At 35.4% G+C, this 16,900-nt stretch overlaps 2 long non-coding RNA genes across 2 annotated transcripts in view; both read left to right on the forward strand.

Moving 5' to 3' along the window:
* Window positions 1-16,900, forward strand: part of LOC308640645 — a 357,814-nt gene that overhangs the window by 40,148 nt on the left and 300,766 nt on the right. The gene's annotated exons all lie outside the window — the stretch shown is intronic.
* On the forward strand, window positions 12,119-12,847 carry LOC308640644. The gene is made up of 2 exons (XR_014020325.1): window positions 12,119-12,534; window positions 12,665-12,847. It is a non-coding gene; the product is annotated as an uncharacterized lncRNA (long non-coding RNA).

The following is a 16,900-nucleotide window of genomic DNA, read 5'->3' on the forward strand; positions in this document are numbered from 1 at the left end:
CATCTGGAAGTTTCTAGAGAAAGTTTCTAGTCATCTGCACTAGGCCTAAGTTCCAGTAGTTTTGCTAACTTCTGTTGCTGGAAGAATTGCTTCTCTCTCAACTCAATTATAGGTACTAAAGGGGAAAATTAAACAAACTACCAATAGCCTCAAGAATATTTGAGCACTTTCTGAGCCCTGACCTACCCTTGTTCAACCCAGTAATAATTCCAGGCCTTCCAGTTGTTTTCAGAAGTAGTTTCTCCATGTACTGAGCATCTAAAATTAGTGACTTCTGTTCCAGGGAGTATATCCTAAACATCCAATTTCTATAAGCAACAGAGACTGAGCATGTGCAAATATTCATACATTACAAATAGTTGGATTTGCATTGTTTGTAACTACTTCCAAAAACTAAAATTTGCAGCAGTCCTGTTAAAAATGTGTTAGAAACCACAGATTACTGTTTCACCACAGAAAATACAGTACACTCTTCTAGCTACTTGAGAGCCTGGAATATAACACACTTGCCTCAGAAATTTAATGCATCAGTCAAATGAAAACTTTCCTTCACCCTATGCAGTCTTGTCAGAATGCCTATGATAAAAATCTGAAAGATAGAGGCTGGGGTTCTGGCTCAGTTGTAGAGTGCTTCCCTAGCACATGGGAGGCACTGTGTTCAAGCATCAGAAGCACATAAAAACAAATAAATAAAATAAAAGTTATTTGTCTATCTATGACTAGTAAATAAATAAGTAAAATATTTAGAAGTAAAAAATAAAAATCTGAAATATAGTAGGTACTCCAGAGCATATGAGCATGGATATAAAGATTCACTTGTAAAAATGCTGGTCAGAATATAAATTGAATAAAGCTATTTTTGAAAATCGCATTAAGGTTCTTCAATAAGTGAAAATAAAAATGTCATATGATTCAGTAGTAGTAATTCTGGGTATGTATCTAAAAAAATTGGAGTCATTAGATCACAGAAGACTACATTTATATTTTCATTGTAGTAATTTTCACAGAACCTGGTAAAAGAACTGAAGTACTTTTAAGGTAAATGGTTTGTTGGGCATAGTGCCACATACCTGTATTCCCAGCAGCTTCGGAGGGTGAGACAGGAGAATCATGAATTTAGAGGCAGTCTCAGCAACATATCAGCCAGGCACTAAGCAAATCAATGAGATCTTGTGTGTAAATAAAATATAAAATAGGAGCTGGTGATGTAGCTCAGTGGTCGACTAGCTCTGATTTCAACACACAGCATAATAAATAAATAAATAGGCTCAACACATTGACCCTATGCTTTATCTTCCAAGAAGCAATTTACTTGCACCCTTTATGGATTAACTGGACAGGATGTGTTACATTCTTTAACAAACTATCTTCTGCATGAGAAATGCAGTTTCAAAATAATGTTTGTAAGAGGAACACAAGTTACACTAAAGGGGAGAATTTTGTGATCTTGTTAAAGACCAGATTCTGGAACTCAGGGAAATAAAGATGATTCCTACTAACCATAAACTCTGAAAGAGCTTATGAGTAAGAATTCAATTATAAATCATGAACATGAGGCTAATTAACCTCAAGTTTTCATGCTGGGGATTTGGCTCAGGGGTCGAGTGAGCCAATAAGTTCTAGAATGACTTGTTATCCAGTGACAATTAATTGACCCACTATAGGCTGGAACTCAAGATTCAATCACAAGTTCCACAGAAGTCATATGGAAAATAGCTGGTGTCTTATAGATAATGTGGTTAAGTTGTTCCTGCACCCTCTGTCTGATAGGGTCACAGCATGGGAGATGCCGTGGCAGAGCTACACCATTTGGAAACTGAAACCATGTGGAGGCTTAAATGTATTGTTTACGATACTCATAATATGGAAAATGGGGTATACATCAATCAATAATAAAAGTACATGTTGACTGAAATGGCAGGAAAATTCCCAAAAGGAGACTAAAGAGACAATTAAGACATGCCTGGAGATGTGTTTTGATCTCTCTCAGGATTCAAACAATAGTGTTATTCCTCAAAAATTTATGAAGAAAATCTTACAAATCTCAAGGTTCTTGAGAAAAACTTAACAATTTGCACTAAACCCCACATTCTTAATCTATAATCTGTGCAACATACATTTCCCTTCAGTAACAGGCCCACCTTTGCCTTACACAGGAATTCATGATCAAAATGGGAAACACATTGTTAATATTAATGGTAAATGGGTTGTGCTGAAGAACCTGCTCTTTTGTTAAAGATTACAAAAACATAAGAATAGTTGTATTTTGGAAAAGTATCAAAAAAACGCTTAAAGCAGTTAAATAGGTCATATGAAAAAGAAAATTACCTTTGGAATTAAAAATAGAATAATATAAAATTAATATACATTTTAGAAGCACTTCAGAAAAGTGCTTTTAAGTAATAGGCTTTAACTACTTTAAGTGTTTTATTGGGACTTTAGAAGTAAGAAATCTTACCAATAATCATAGGTATGCTTTAAAGTTAAAGGTTAATGATATAATTATACATGTGCTTTAAATTTAAAAGTTAATAATAGGTCAAGATACATGTAGTCGAGTTGTGTAGTCTAGCACTTATTGATTGAGGTGAAAATGTAAAAGTTTTATTGTGAATGGCAAAGGTTACAGGAAAATATTTTAAACAATGCACTCAATATCTTAGGTAATTAATATATATCTGAAAATATTGTAACTCTTAAAAATTATGTAAATCAAAGAAATTTTGAGCTTTGAAGCTATCCATTAACTACATGAAAAAACACTTGTAAAAAATGTTTTAAAATAAAGGCCCCTCTAGGGGCAGCGGGTAATTCTGAAGGCTGCTCATAACTTGCAACTATAGTCCTGTCTCCTCTTCTTTCACCTAAGCCACTCATCCTTCAGGATCCCTGGATCTCTGGTAGCTAGGGCTTGACCTAAACAATGGAGATTTAATTTTTTTCTTTTAAATTTAATATTGAGTTTGTTGATGGGCTGTATTGAAATATATATAAAATCTGTGATTTGTGCTCATATTCTCATAGTACCCCTCATAATCCTAACACTATGCTCAAGGCAAAATTGCAAATAAGTCTGTTTTTAATTGCTTATATTCCAGAGTCTAGAGATCTGGCACCCTCCATCTCTTTTTCATTTTTATCGTTAATACTAGAAACTTTAAATTTTATTTGTACTTTTCAAGTACAGCATACGGTGTGTAGAAATGGTGGGTATATTTTGGACTGGTCTCCTAAAATTAACAAAAGGCAGTTATGCAAGGGTAATGCCATGAATCCTAGAGGACTAGTTAGTAGCATCCTTACCTTTAGGGAAGGTGGCATTCGAAAAGATGTTTGGCACTTAATTGCTGCCTCAGAATTCTTACATTTTACTGACAAAGTTTTACCAGACATTGTAGGCAAGAACTGTAACAGGAAGGTTCTTGCTACAGCTTATGGGCCTGTGTTCAATCTCCTTATGTTTTAATTACAGGAAATGTAAAAGTTAAAAGGGAAGATGATAGATATCTTGTAACATATAGTAAATGCAATTTAACTAATTGTATCACCAGAAATAATAGAGAAAAAGGAACGATGATGCTCCATCAGCCCTCCTTTGTCTTATTACCAGGAAATATTTCAGAGCCATGGTAGGCTGATGCTGCTTTTCAAGTCTTACAACAAATACACGCCCAGCTAGTGAGACCTAAGTGTGCTCTTGGACTCATAATAGTGAGAGTTGTTCCCTTGGTTTCTTTAATTGCTTCCATGGTGACAGCTTTGGTGGCCATATCTCAAATATTCAACATGAAATTTTCTTAATTTTTTGGCTCAGAATACTTTCAAGGCTCTTCACAATCAAATAAATGTTGATGAAAGGAATGAGACCAAGCTAAATGCCTTAGAGACTGCTGTCATGAATGTAGATAATGAATTTTCCACTTTGAAATTCAAGGAAAGACCTAAATGTCATGCTAGCTATAAGTATGTGTGTGTTACTGCTGCCAAATGCAGTGCTTCTTAATGGTAGTGGAGGAAGCTTCAAAACCATTTGTTGGATATTTGGCAGAAGAATGCTTGGATCTTTTGGAGCTGCAGGAACAGATTCAAGATACAAAAATGTAAGATTCATTTTTCAGATCCTACTTCTTTAGCTGATCAAATACTTAAACTGCTTTAATCCTGGAAACATTCTTAAACACTCTGCATGGTATATCCTTGTATTGTTCTCATTGCTACTTATTCTCTCTTGTGTTGTAATTGTAGGATGTTGTGCCCCTAGAAGAAGAATTCAGGGACTCAAAATAATGACCCATCACCTGCTTTTTCAAAGAAAGAAGAACGGATATGTGGGAAGCTCTTCTGAGTGACCCATGCCTTCCAGTCCTGAAGCAGGAGGCTCTGAGCAGTCACTACATTTGTGGTTACTTGGGTGTTGTCCCAGCTCAGATAGAGAGGGGGGTCTTCAGATGTAGGCATTACCCATGCAGGTTGACTTATCCTCATGGTCCTTGTAACCCTGCTCCTCTGGCCTTTTTTGAATAGAACTTTCTAAGAACAAGAGTCCTTCAATAAAAACTCTCTTCTGAATGTGGTCACTTTCTCACCAGCCTCTCGTGACTTTCTCTTGCACTCCCTTTTGGGGGGCCTGAGGCCAAGAGCAGAGAAGAAGTCCTGAAGCTTGTGTAAAGGCAAAGTGTGTCTATGTTTTATTTGGTGTCCCTGGAAATTCACAGGAGTGCCCTTAAAGTCAGCTGACTTTGCAGGTCGGGGCTGGCAATTTGTAACTGCGTGGGCAGCAATTTGCCTGACCTGCATGGGCAGCAATTTGTAACTGGTGTGCAGAGGGATTACACACACACACACACACACACACACACACACACACACACACACACACACTGCTTATATTTTTCAAGAGTAAAAGCTGAAGCAAAATGCCCCTGAGATGACTAGATACCCACAAGAAGAAAAAATGTATTTGGATATGTACCTCACATCATGTACAAAAGTAAAATTAAAAAAGGATCAAAGTTCTTTGTGTAATAGCTAGAAGCATAAAAGTCATAAAAACAGTTGAGGAAATTTTCATTACTTTGGATGTGGTTATGACTGTATAATATTTGTATTTATTTTAATCACGCCACTCAGATAGAATAATCCCCCTTTAAAAGTGGTATGATTTCATGTCAAAATAAACATTAATGTTATGTGTAACTAAAATTCAAAAATAAAAAATAAAATTTAAAAATGTAGCTCAGGGGTAAAGCACCCCAGAGTTCAATTTCCAGTACCAACAAATAATTAATAAAGGAACAAAGACATTTCTCAATGTAATAGGCTTAATCTTGACTCTTTTGACACTTCTGTGAGTTCGGTGAAAATGAGAAACATTTTCATGATAATTCATAATTTGTTAAAAAATATGCCCACAAAATTATAAGATTTCTCTTTTTGTTGACTCAACAATTCATTCATGACTACATGAAGAAGCAACAAGTATACAGATGTTATTTGGGGTCTGAAGGTAATTAGTTAATATTATTTCTTTTACAGCCCTTCAGCTAATATGATTCCACACAATGCTATGTATCATTTGGCTCTAGAGGAATAATCTTTACTCTTGAGAAATTTCAATTTTATTTAAGTCTATAGATTAAGAAAAATGGATGTCCAGGTTTGACTTATACAAGGTAAATGTGGTTGGAGTTTTTCAGATAGAAGTCCCCATTGGGAACAGTGAAATTTCAAATAGTATATATGGAAGGCTAGATGAAGTCTATAGTTAAAAAAAAACATATTGGCTAAATTATAAATATATTTTTCTTTACCGTTCACAAAATTTATTATGCCACATCATAAACCTCATATCTAAAATCCTGTAGATACTTTCTAAATATGTGACATTATAAGCAGTATCTTTTGGCACCTGCCTCTAATCCCAGCTGTTTGGGAGGCTGAGGCAGGAGGACCACATGTTCAAAGCCAGACTTAGCAATTGGTCTCTAAGTAAAATTTTTAAAAGGGCTGGGAATGTTTCTCAGTAGTTAAGCTCCCCTGGGTTCAATCTGTAAGGGTCTGGTGAAACGTCGGAGGAAGAGACCACAAGAAACTGTCTTATGCAACAGCAGAAGGGAGGGTTTATTTGGAGACCAGCATGCTGGGGCTCAGAGCTCACTATAGCAAAGAGAGATAGAGCCCTGAGAACACCTTAAGCAGAGCTTATATACTTTTCTTGGAGAGGGTAGGGAGAGAAGTTACATTTTGTAGTTTGGCAGTTGGGGACAGCTCATACTGGGAACAAGATTAACAAACAGTTCACAGTTGGGGACAGCACATGCTGGGAACAAGATTAGCAAACAGTTCTTAATATTTCAACAATGTTTTGTTAAGCATATAGAAAAACGGAGTGACAAGTACCTATTTTATTAACCTTTCAAATCCCTGGTACCAAAAAGAAACAAAGAAAATTTGTCTTTACTAAGAATCTATTGTTCAATGCAGGATCATGAGATTTTTACATGTTTTCTGCTAAGAATCTTGTGGTTTAAATTCTCATATTTGCACTTTTCTTCCATATAAAATTAATTGTGAAAAGTGTGAAATAGTGTTTGTGATCGTGTTCCAAGTTTTATATGGATAGTTGTTCCAGATTATTTGAAAACGTTTTTCCTGTAATGTCTTGGCATTCTCCTTGAAAAATAATCGACCATAAATTTAAGGGTCTATTTCTAAATTGTATTCTTATTTCTTTTTGCAATAATGAATTTGAATCTAGGAACACTCTACCACTGAGATATATGCCCAGCTCATTTTTTTTTTTTTTTTTTTTGGTTTTGAGACAATATCTTGCTATGTTCCCAAGGGTGACCTCAAATTGTCAATTATCCTTCCTCAGTCCCCTGAGTTGCTGGTACTATAGGCATCCACAACCATGCCTGGCAATATTATTCCATTTAATCATTTTGTAAAGTGTGACTCAGTACTGATTACAGTAACATTTTAAAAATAGCTTTGTGAAGATGTACTATATATACATAATAAAGGGTCTCTGCTTGGTATTTTAACACATATGCCACATCCACTGATGAAATCCTTTTCTCATTTCCCACTTCCACTCTTTAACCTTTAAAAATCACCAACCTAAGTTCAGGTTTAGCCTCCCCCACATGCGGGACAGCATGCAGTGTTTGTATTTCTGTGTCTGGTTTTATTTCATTTTACCACACTACCCTCCAATTTCACCCAATTGGTTGCAGGTGGCAGGATTTGATTTTTAGGGATGTATGCCTACATGTATGCCATATTTTCTTTATCCATCTCTCCCAGAATTCCAAGGCGATTCCATATCATTTCAACTGGGAAGTGCCTCATTAAAGATGGGTATCCAGTTATCAGATGAGTGTTTTATTGTTTTCATTACATACCCCCAAGTAGGATACCTGAATCATAAGGTAATTCTATCTTAGTATTATTTAGTTGATATACTGAAGACTTAACCAAAGCCTCATGTGCTTGGCAAACATTTGACCATTAGACTACATCACAGTGCCTTATTTATTATTATTATTATTATTATTATTATTATTATTATTAATTTATTTTGAGAGAGCGTTACATTAAGTTTCTTTAACCTTACAGCAGATTCAGGATTCTCCTACTGTAGTCTCCCAAGTTGCCTACTTTACAGGCATTTATCACCATTTCTGGTTTCCAGCATATTTCTTTTTTATTGGAGACAGGGTTTTGCCCTCTTTGACCTTGAATTTACACAAGTTGGCCTTAAACTTGTAATCCTCTCCTTTAGCTTCTTAAATATATGGGATTAGTTGTGTGCCATGATCCCAGCTATTGTTAGTTTTTTGAGTAATATGCATAGTTTTTTATATGAGCTACCCAATTTACTTGCACACACCCATGCATAAGTTTTGATTTTTCTCCACATCCACCTCAGTGGTTGTCACATTTCTAAGTTATCCATTTTGACTGGGATGAGATGATACCACATGTATTTTTTTTTCTTGTGGTGCTGGGACTGAATTCCGGGCCTTGTGCATGCATGGTAAGCACTCTACAAACTGAGCTATTTCCCCAGTCTTCCACATTGTATTTTTGATTTGCATTTTCCTGAAGGCTAATTATATTGGACATTTTTCTATATGTTTACTGGAACTTTTTGTTCTTTCTTTTGAAAACTGTCTACTTTGTTTGCCTAATTTTAAATGGCATTACTTAGTTTTTGATTGTTTGTTTTATTATTTTTGTGTTCTTTATGTATTCTAAATATGAAGCTTGTATCAAATGCATACTGGGCAAAGAGTTTCTCCCATTTTATAGAGATTCCACTTTTTTTCTTTGCTGTAAATCAGGTTTTTAGTTTAATGCCATTTTTATTTTATTTATTCATTTTTTTATTTTGAAACTATTTCCAAAACATTTGATGTCCTTACCAGAGCTTAAATTGCTTTCTCTTGTTTATTTTGTAGTTTTACAGTCAGGTCTTTTACCCCTTTTGAATTGATTTTGAACAGGGTGAGGAATCAGGATCCTCTTTCTTTAGAACTGAAACTTTATACTGATCTTTAAAATTGGGATGAGTCTTCCAATTTTGTTCTTTATATTTTTCTTGAAGAAAACCTGTATTTCATATTTGAGGTTGACTGAACTTCTATGTTCACTTTAGGCTTACCATTCCATCTTTTTCAAAAATGGCATGTGGGAATTTTGGTAAGGTTTACATTCGTATGTAAATCAACTTGCATTTTACCATTTCAGTAACATTAAATCTTATCAATAAATAATGGATGCCTACTTAGTCTTTTCAACATTTTCTATAATATTTTCTGCTTACAAGACATATTTGTAATTTTTTTGCTATGAATTTAATGTTTGATTCTACCATAAATGGGAATTTAAATAATTTTGCTTTGAATATTTATTGTTCAGCTTCAAAAAATATATTGATTGATTGGTGCTATATCCTGCATAAAAGCTGAAATTTTTTATTTAAATAGTCTTTGATAGAGACATTAGAATTTAATTCACATAAAGCTATATATCTGCTTTTAGAGTTAGATATAATTTGATAGTTTCACTTCACATTTCTTATAGGATTGTTGTTGTTGTTGTTTGGTACCATATTGAACTCAGGGGCCCTTAACCACAGAGCAATATCCCCAGCCCTATTTTGTGTTTTATTTAGAGACAGGATCTCCCTGAGTTGCTCAGTGCCTTGCTTTTGCTGAGGCTGGCTTTGAACTCATGATCCTCCTGCCTCAGCCTCCCAAGTCACTGGGATACAGACATGCGCCAACAATGCTCAGCTCTGATACGGATGTTTTTATTGTGTTTTTTATTGATTCAATCTCTTATTAAGTCTTTTTAGACTTTCTATGTCTAAGTCAGTTTTGATGGAAGTTTTATACGAACTTGTTCACATTTACTTGTTCATAATATGCCCTTAAAATTCTCTAAATTTTTTTGTGGAGTCTGTTTTGATGGTCTCACTTTTATTTTTGATATTTATTAACTTGAGTACTCTCTCTCTCTCTCTCTCTTTTCTTGGTTAATTGAACAATCAATTTTGTAAATCCTTTGAACAATCCAGATGTTTTCTTAATTCTTTCTTTTGTATATTTCTTTTATTCTTGCTCTATTCTTTATCAAAATTCATCCCCAGTGCAATTTGATTACAGTTTACTTTTCTTTGTCTAGTTACTGCATAAAGTTAGGTTTTGGTTTGGGCGGTTTTTCTTTTATAATGTAGGCTGTTGTGGTTATGAATTTTCTCCTGAGGTCTACTTTAGCTGCACCTCATAAATTCAGGCATGTTTGCTTTCATTTTTATCCACCTAAACTATTTTTTATTTTTTTTTCCTAAAGAGTACACTGTCTAATTGCTACATGTTTGCAAATTTTTAATTTTTTTTAACTTAATTTCATTGTAGTTACAAAAGATCATTGTCCTGATTTCAGTGCTTTTAAATTTATTGATATTTTTATGGCTTTAAAATGGCAAGTCCTGTACAATGTTTCCTACACAGTGGAGAAAAATATGTATTCTACTCTTTGGGGCAGAATATTCTGTATAGTCCTGTAGATCTAGTGTAGTTATGTTGTTGTTCAAGTCAGTTCGTTTTACATGAATTTTTGCTAGTCATTTCATTTTTTCTTGAAAGTGGGATATCACAAATTATCCACCACTTTTTGTAAATTTTTTTCCCTTTAATCCTGATAGTTTTCACTTCACATATTTTGGAACACTGTTTTTAGACATGTATACATTTATAACTTAATTTGTGAGATTGCCCACTTTATTGATATATATTATATATCTTAATATTTATCACAAATATGCATATATTTAATATATAATTTAATCTATGTAATTACAAGTATATATCATGTTCTTGCCTCTAACAATTTCCGTTACAGATGATTTTGTCTCACATGTGCAGAGCCCTCCAGCTGTTTTCTTTTTTGTTTTTATTTGTTTGCTTGTTTTTTTCTTGTACTGGTAGTTTTACCCAGGAGCACTTTACAACTGAGACCTGTCCCCAGCCATTTTTATATTTTATTTTGAGGTAGGGCCCAACTAAGTTGCAGGGAGTCACCTGTGAATTCCTTGGGGGTCTTCTCTCATTATGGGGCCATGGAGATTTAGGTTTTACCTTGGGAAATATCGGCAGCACCCCAAGCACAATAGATTGCCCAAGGCACATGGCATCTAAAAGTTACTAGGTGATATTCATTGGGTGTGACCAAGTTTAAAATTAGCCACTGCAGATTTCAGTCCTCTGTTTCAGATTGCCCAGGGAGATCCTTCTGTACTTTCTCATCAACTTATGGCAGAAAAAAAGGATTCCCATAACAAAGGTTGAATCTGCCATGGAGACTGCACAGCTTACTAGAATTAATCCACAAGAGCCTGTATATTGACTAACATTTCCCAATGTTCATACTCCTACAGGAGCAATATGGCAATAATTGGGAATTATTGAGTGGCCTTGCCTACCTCATTCTCCTCAAAAGTCATCAACTCATTTCCATGGCTTTCTTACTCAGTTATTAAAGGAATGACATGAGTTTTGCAGATATTTGGGTCATAGCCTAATATTATTGTTGTCTCCTTTTCTACTGCAGAACATGATTGGCTTTGGCAGTCTTCTAATAATTGTCAGATAGCTTTTGCTAATTTCCCTGGTCAAATGGAAAGCCATTACCTTCATGATAAAATTATTTAGTTTGCTCTTGTGACTACATTTATTTTCCCCAAAATTCTATGTGCTTAACCAATAGTTGGAGCACTAACAATATTTTCTGATGGATCAAGTTCAGGAAAAGTAGGTTTCTATAGCAATGGTCATACAGAGATAATACAGACATCTTATACTTCTGCACAGTGAGCAGAACTTCAAGCTCTCATTTGTGCTTTAATTCATTTTGCAAAGGAGCCAATCAATCAATGTTTATTCAGATATTTTACATGCAGTACGTGTTACAAAAAAATATTTAAACATCAACTACTGGGAACACACCATTGCAAGAGTTATTTAATTTGTTTCAGACCTTACAAAAGACAATTCAAATGTGTCACTATCCATGTTTCATTAGCCATATAAGTAGGGCACATTCTAATCTTCCAAGTCCTTTAGAATCAGGTAATGATAAGATTGATTAACTTGTTGCTGTTTGTGAATAAATATCTTTATATGATTGTGCACAAGCCTCACATTCTTTACATCATCAGAATACTTCTTCTTTACATAAAAATTTAATATTCCTGGGGAAAAACTTGTCAAATTGTTCATCAAATCTCACAATGTTTTAAACATATTTTATCTTTACCAACTGGGGTTAATCCCATGGTTTATTACCAAATCAGTTATGGCAAATGAATGTAACTCACATCCCTCAATTTGGCAAACAGTGTTAAGTTCACGTTATTGTTGATACTTACTCTAGATTTATTTTTGCCAGTGCCTGTGTAAAAGAAAATACTCAGCATGTTATTTCTCACTATCTAGCTACTTTTGTAGCATTAAAATGTCTTTTACAGATTGAAATTGATAATACACTAGCTTATAGCAATTTTTCTTTTCAGCAGTTTTGCCATCAATTTTGTATTCATCACAAAACAGATATTCCATAGAAGCATCAATATCAAGCCATTGTAGAATGAGCTCATTTATTTATTAAGCTGTAATTATAAAAAAAGTGGGTGATAAGGCCCCACAAAATAACTTTAATCATGTTTTGTTTTAATTTTTTTATTGTGACTCTGAAAGTCACACTGCAGCTGAAAAACACATTTTTTGCACTGCAGCAGGTCCCTTGAGCCATGTTTGGTGGAAGGATTTACAAACATAACAACAGAAAGGATAAGATTCAGTGATAATGTGGGGTAAAAGTCATGCTTGTGTTTTCCGAGAAAGTGCCTCTCATTCTATTGGGGTACCTGAATGCGCTATCAGACATGGAGGACCCAGAACCGAGGTTCAAATGACTAAAGATTGATCCAGAGATGTCAGCCCTTGTGGGAGGCCAACCTTACAGGTGACTGAGTTACACTCCCCAGCTGGGTGCTGAGGCGCTCAGTCACAGAAATGGGTGTGTCTTGCTACAGCCCCATGGGTGAAGCTATGCTCACCTGTTCCTTTGTAATACAACCCCTTGCCCTGTTTAGGATAGAATCTTCCACAGAAGTGCCTTGTGTGTGTCCCCTCCTCTTACTGTGCCCTTGGGTGTGGCCTACCCATGTGTCAGTCAACCTGCTGACAGTGGACATCATGAAGATAGACTCAGCCCCTGAAACCTGACCCCTTGCCTCATTTGAATAGCTTCTCCTCAATAAAAGGGGTCAGCGCGTGCTCTCTCTCTCCCTCTTTCTGCGGACCCTTAAGGTCAGAGGAGCTGTCACAGCAACCCCAAAGAAAAAGGTATTTGTGTTTCTTTTTTTTTAATTTTTTTATTGGTTGTTCAAAACATTACATAGTTCTTGATATATCATATTTCACACTTTGATTCAAGTGGGTTATGAACTCCCATTTTTACACCGTATACAGATTGCAGAGTCACATCAGTTACACTTCCACTGATTTACATATTGCCATACTAGTGTCTGTTGTATTCTGCTGCCTTTCCTATCCTCTACTATCCCCCCTCCCCTCCCCTCACCTCCCCTCTTCTCTCTCTACCCCCTCTACTGTAATTCATTTCTCCCCCTTGTATTATTTTTCCCTTTCCCCTCACTTCCTCTTGTATATAATTTTGTATAACCCTGAGGGTCTCCTTCTATTTCCAAGCAATTTCCCTTCTCTCTCCCTGTCCTTCCCACCTCTCATCCCTCTTTAATGTTAGTCCTCTTCTCATACTCTTCTTCCCTACTCTGTTCTTAGTTACTCTCCTTATATCAAAGAGGACATTTGGCATTTGTTTTTTAGGGATTGGCTAGCTTCACTTAGCATAATCTGCTCTAATGCCATCCATTTCCCTCCAAATTCTATAATTTTGTCATTTTTAATGCAGAGTAATACTCCATTGTGTATAAATGCCACATTTTTTTATCCATTCGTCTATTGAAGGGCATCTAGGTTGCTTCCACAGTCTTGCTATTGTGAATTGTACTGCTATGAACATCGATGTAGCAGTGTCCCTGTAGCATGCTGTTTTTAGGTCTTTAGGGAATAGACCCAGAAGGGGAATAGCTGGATCAAATGGTGGTTCCATTCCCAGCTTTCCAAGAAATCTCCATACTGCATTCCAAATTGGTTGCACCAATTTGCAGTCCCACCAACAATGTACAAGTGTACCCTTTTCCCCACATCCTCGCCAGCACTTGTTGTTGTTTGACTTCTTAATGGCTGCCAATCTTACTGGAGTGAGATGATATCTTAGGGTGGTTTTGATTTGCATTTTTCTGACTGCTAGCGATGGTGAGCATTTTTTCATGTACTTGTTGATTGATTGTATGTCCTCTTCTGAGAAGTGTCTGTTTAGGTCCTTGGCCCATTTGTTGATTGGGTTATTTGTTATCTTATTGTCTAATTTTTTGAGTTCTTTGTATACTCTGGATATTAGGGCTCTATCTGAAGTGTGAGGAGTAAAAATTTGTTCCCATGATGTTGGCTCCCTATTTACCTCTCTTATTGTTTCTTTTGCTGAGAAAAAACTTTTTAGTTTGAGCAAGTCCCATTTGTTGATTCTAGATATTAATTCTTGTGCTATGGGTGTCCTATTGAGGAATTTGGAGCCCGACCCCACAGTGTGTAGGTTGTAGCCAACTTTTTCTTGTATCAGATGCCTTGTCTCTGGTTTGATATCAAGCTCATTGATCCATTTTGAGTTAACTTTTGTGCATGGCGAGAGAAAGGGATTCAGTTTCATTTTGTTGCATATGGATTTCCAGTTTTCCCAGCACCATTTGTTGAAGATGCTATCCTTCCTCCATTGAATGCTTTTAGCCCCTTTATCAAATATAAGAAAGTTGTAGTTTTGTGGGTTGGTTTCTGTGTCCTCTATTCTGTACCATTGGTCCACCCGCCTGTTTTGGTACCAATACCATGCTGTTTTTGTTACTATTGCTCTGTAGTATAGTTTGAAGTCTGGTATCGCTATACCACCTGATTCACACTTCCTGCTTAGCGTTGTTTTTGCTATTCTGGGTCTTTTATTTTTCCATATGAATTTCATAATTGCTTTCTCTATTTCTACAAGAAATGCCGTTGGGATTTTGATTGGCATTGCATTAAACCTATAGAGAACTTTTGGTAATATCGCCATTTTGATGATTTTAGTTCTGCCTATCCATGAACAGGGTTTATTTTTCCATCTTCTAAGATCTTCTTCAATTTCTCTCTTTAGGGTTCTGTAGTTTTCATTGTATAAGTCTTTTACCTCTTTTGTTAGGTTGATTCCCAAGTATTTTATTGTTTTTGAGGATATTTTGAATGGAGTGGTTGTCCTCATTTCCATTTCAGAGGGTTTGTCTCTGATATACAGGAATGCCTTTGATTTATGCGTGTTGATTTTATATCCTGCCACTTTGCTGAATTCATTTATTAGCTCTAATAGTTTCTTTGTAGACCCTTTTGGGTCTGCTAGTTATAGAATCATGTCATCTGCAAATAATGATAATTTAAGTTCTTCTTTTCCTATTTTTATGCCTTTAATTTCTTTCGTCTGTCTAATTGCTCTGGCCAGTGTTTCGAGAACTATGTTGAACAGAAGTGGTGAGAGAGGGCATCCCTGTCTTGTTCCAGATTTTAGAGGGAATGCCTTCAATTTTTCTCCATTCAGAATGATGCTAGCCTGGGGCTCAGCATAGATTGCTTTTACAATGTTGAGGTATGTTCCTGTTATCCCTATTTTTTCGAGAGGTTTGAACAAAAAGGGATGCTGTACTTTGTCGAATGCTTTTTCCGCATCTATCGAGATGATCATATGGTTCTTATTTTTAAGTCTATTGATGTGGTGGATAACATTTATTGATTTCCGTATATTGAACCAGCCTTGCATCCCAGGGATGAATCCTACTTGATCATGGTGTACAATTTTTTTGATATCATTTTGAATCCGATTCGCCAGAATTTTATTGAGGATTTTTGCGTCTAGGTTCATTAGAGATATAGGTCTGTAGTTTTCTTTCTTTGAAGTATCTTTTTCTGGTTTAGTAATCAGTGTGATGTTGGCCTCGTAGAATGAATTTGGAAGTTCTCCCTCTTTTTCTGTTTCCTGAAATAGCTTGAAAAGTATTGGTATTAGTTCCTCTTTAAAGGTTTTGTAAAACTCTGCTGTATACCCATCTGGTCCTGGGCTTTTCTTAGTTGGTAATCTTTTGATGGTTTCTTCTGTTTCCTCAATTGATATTGGTCTGTTTAGGTTGTCTATATCCTCCTGTCTCAATCTGGGCAGATCATATGACTTAAGAAATTTATCAATGCCTTCACTATCTTCTATTTTATTGGAGTATAAGGATTCAAAATAATTTCTGATTATCTTCTGTATTTCTGAAGTGTCTGTTGTGATGTTGCCTTTTTCATCCCGTATGCTAGAAATTTGAGTTCTCTCTCTTCTTCTCTTCATTAGCATGGCTAAGGGTCTGTCGATTTTATTTATTTTTTCAAAAAACCAACTTTTAGTTTTGTCAATTTTTTCAATTGTTTCTTTTGTTTCGATTTCATTAATTTCAGCTCTGATTTTAATTATTTCTTGCCTCCTACTTCTTTTGCTGTTGTTTTGCTCTTCTTTTTCTAGGATTTTGAGATGTAGTATGAGATCATTTATTTGTTGGTTTTTTCTTTTTTTAAGGAATGAACTCCATGCAATGAATTTTCCTCTTAGAACTGCTTTCAATGTGTCCCATAGATTCCGATATGTTGTGTCTGTGTTTTCATTTATCTCTAAGAATTTTTTAATTTCCTCCTTAATGTCTTCTATAACCCATTGATCATTCAGTAACCTATTGTTCATTCTCCAAGTGATGCATGATTTTTCCTTCCTTCTTTTATCGTTGATTTTCAATTTCATTCCTTTATGGTCAGATAAGTGCATGGTATTATCTCTACTCCTTTATATTGTCTAAGAGTTGCCCTGTGACATAATATATGATCTATTTTGAGAAGGATCCATGTGCTGCTGAGAAAAAAGTGTAACTGCTTGATGTTGGGTGGTATATTCTATATATGTCAATTAAGTCTAGTTTGTTAATTGTGTTATTGAGTTCTACAGTTTCCTTATTCAAATTTGTTTGGAAGATCTGTCCAGTGGTGAGAGAGGTGTGTTGAAGTCTCCCATGATTATTGTATGGTGGTCTATTAGACTCTTGAAATTGAGAAGAGTTTGTTTGATGAACATAGCTGCACCATTGTTTGGGGCATATATATTTATGATTGTTATGTCTTGTTGGTGTATGGTTCCCTTG

Source organism: Spermophilus citellus, assembly GCF_964194105.1.
Source record: "Spermophilus citellus genome assembly, contig: SCAFFOLD_170, whole genome shotgun sequence".
NCBI classification, from domain to species: domain Eukaryota; kingdom Metazoa; phylum Chordata; class Mammalia; order Rodentia; family Sciuridae; genus Spermophilus; species Spermophilus citellus.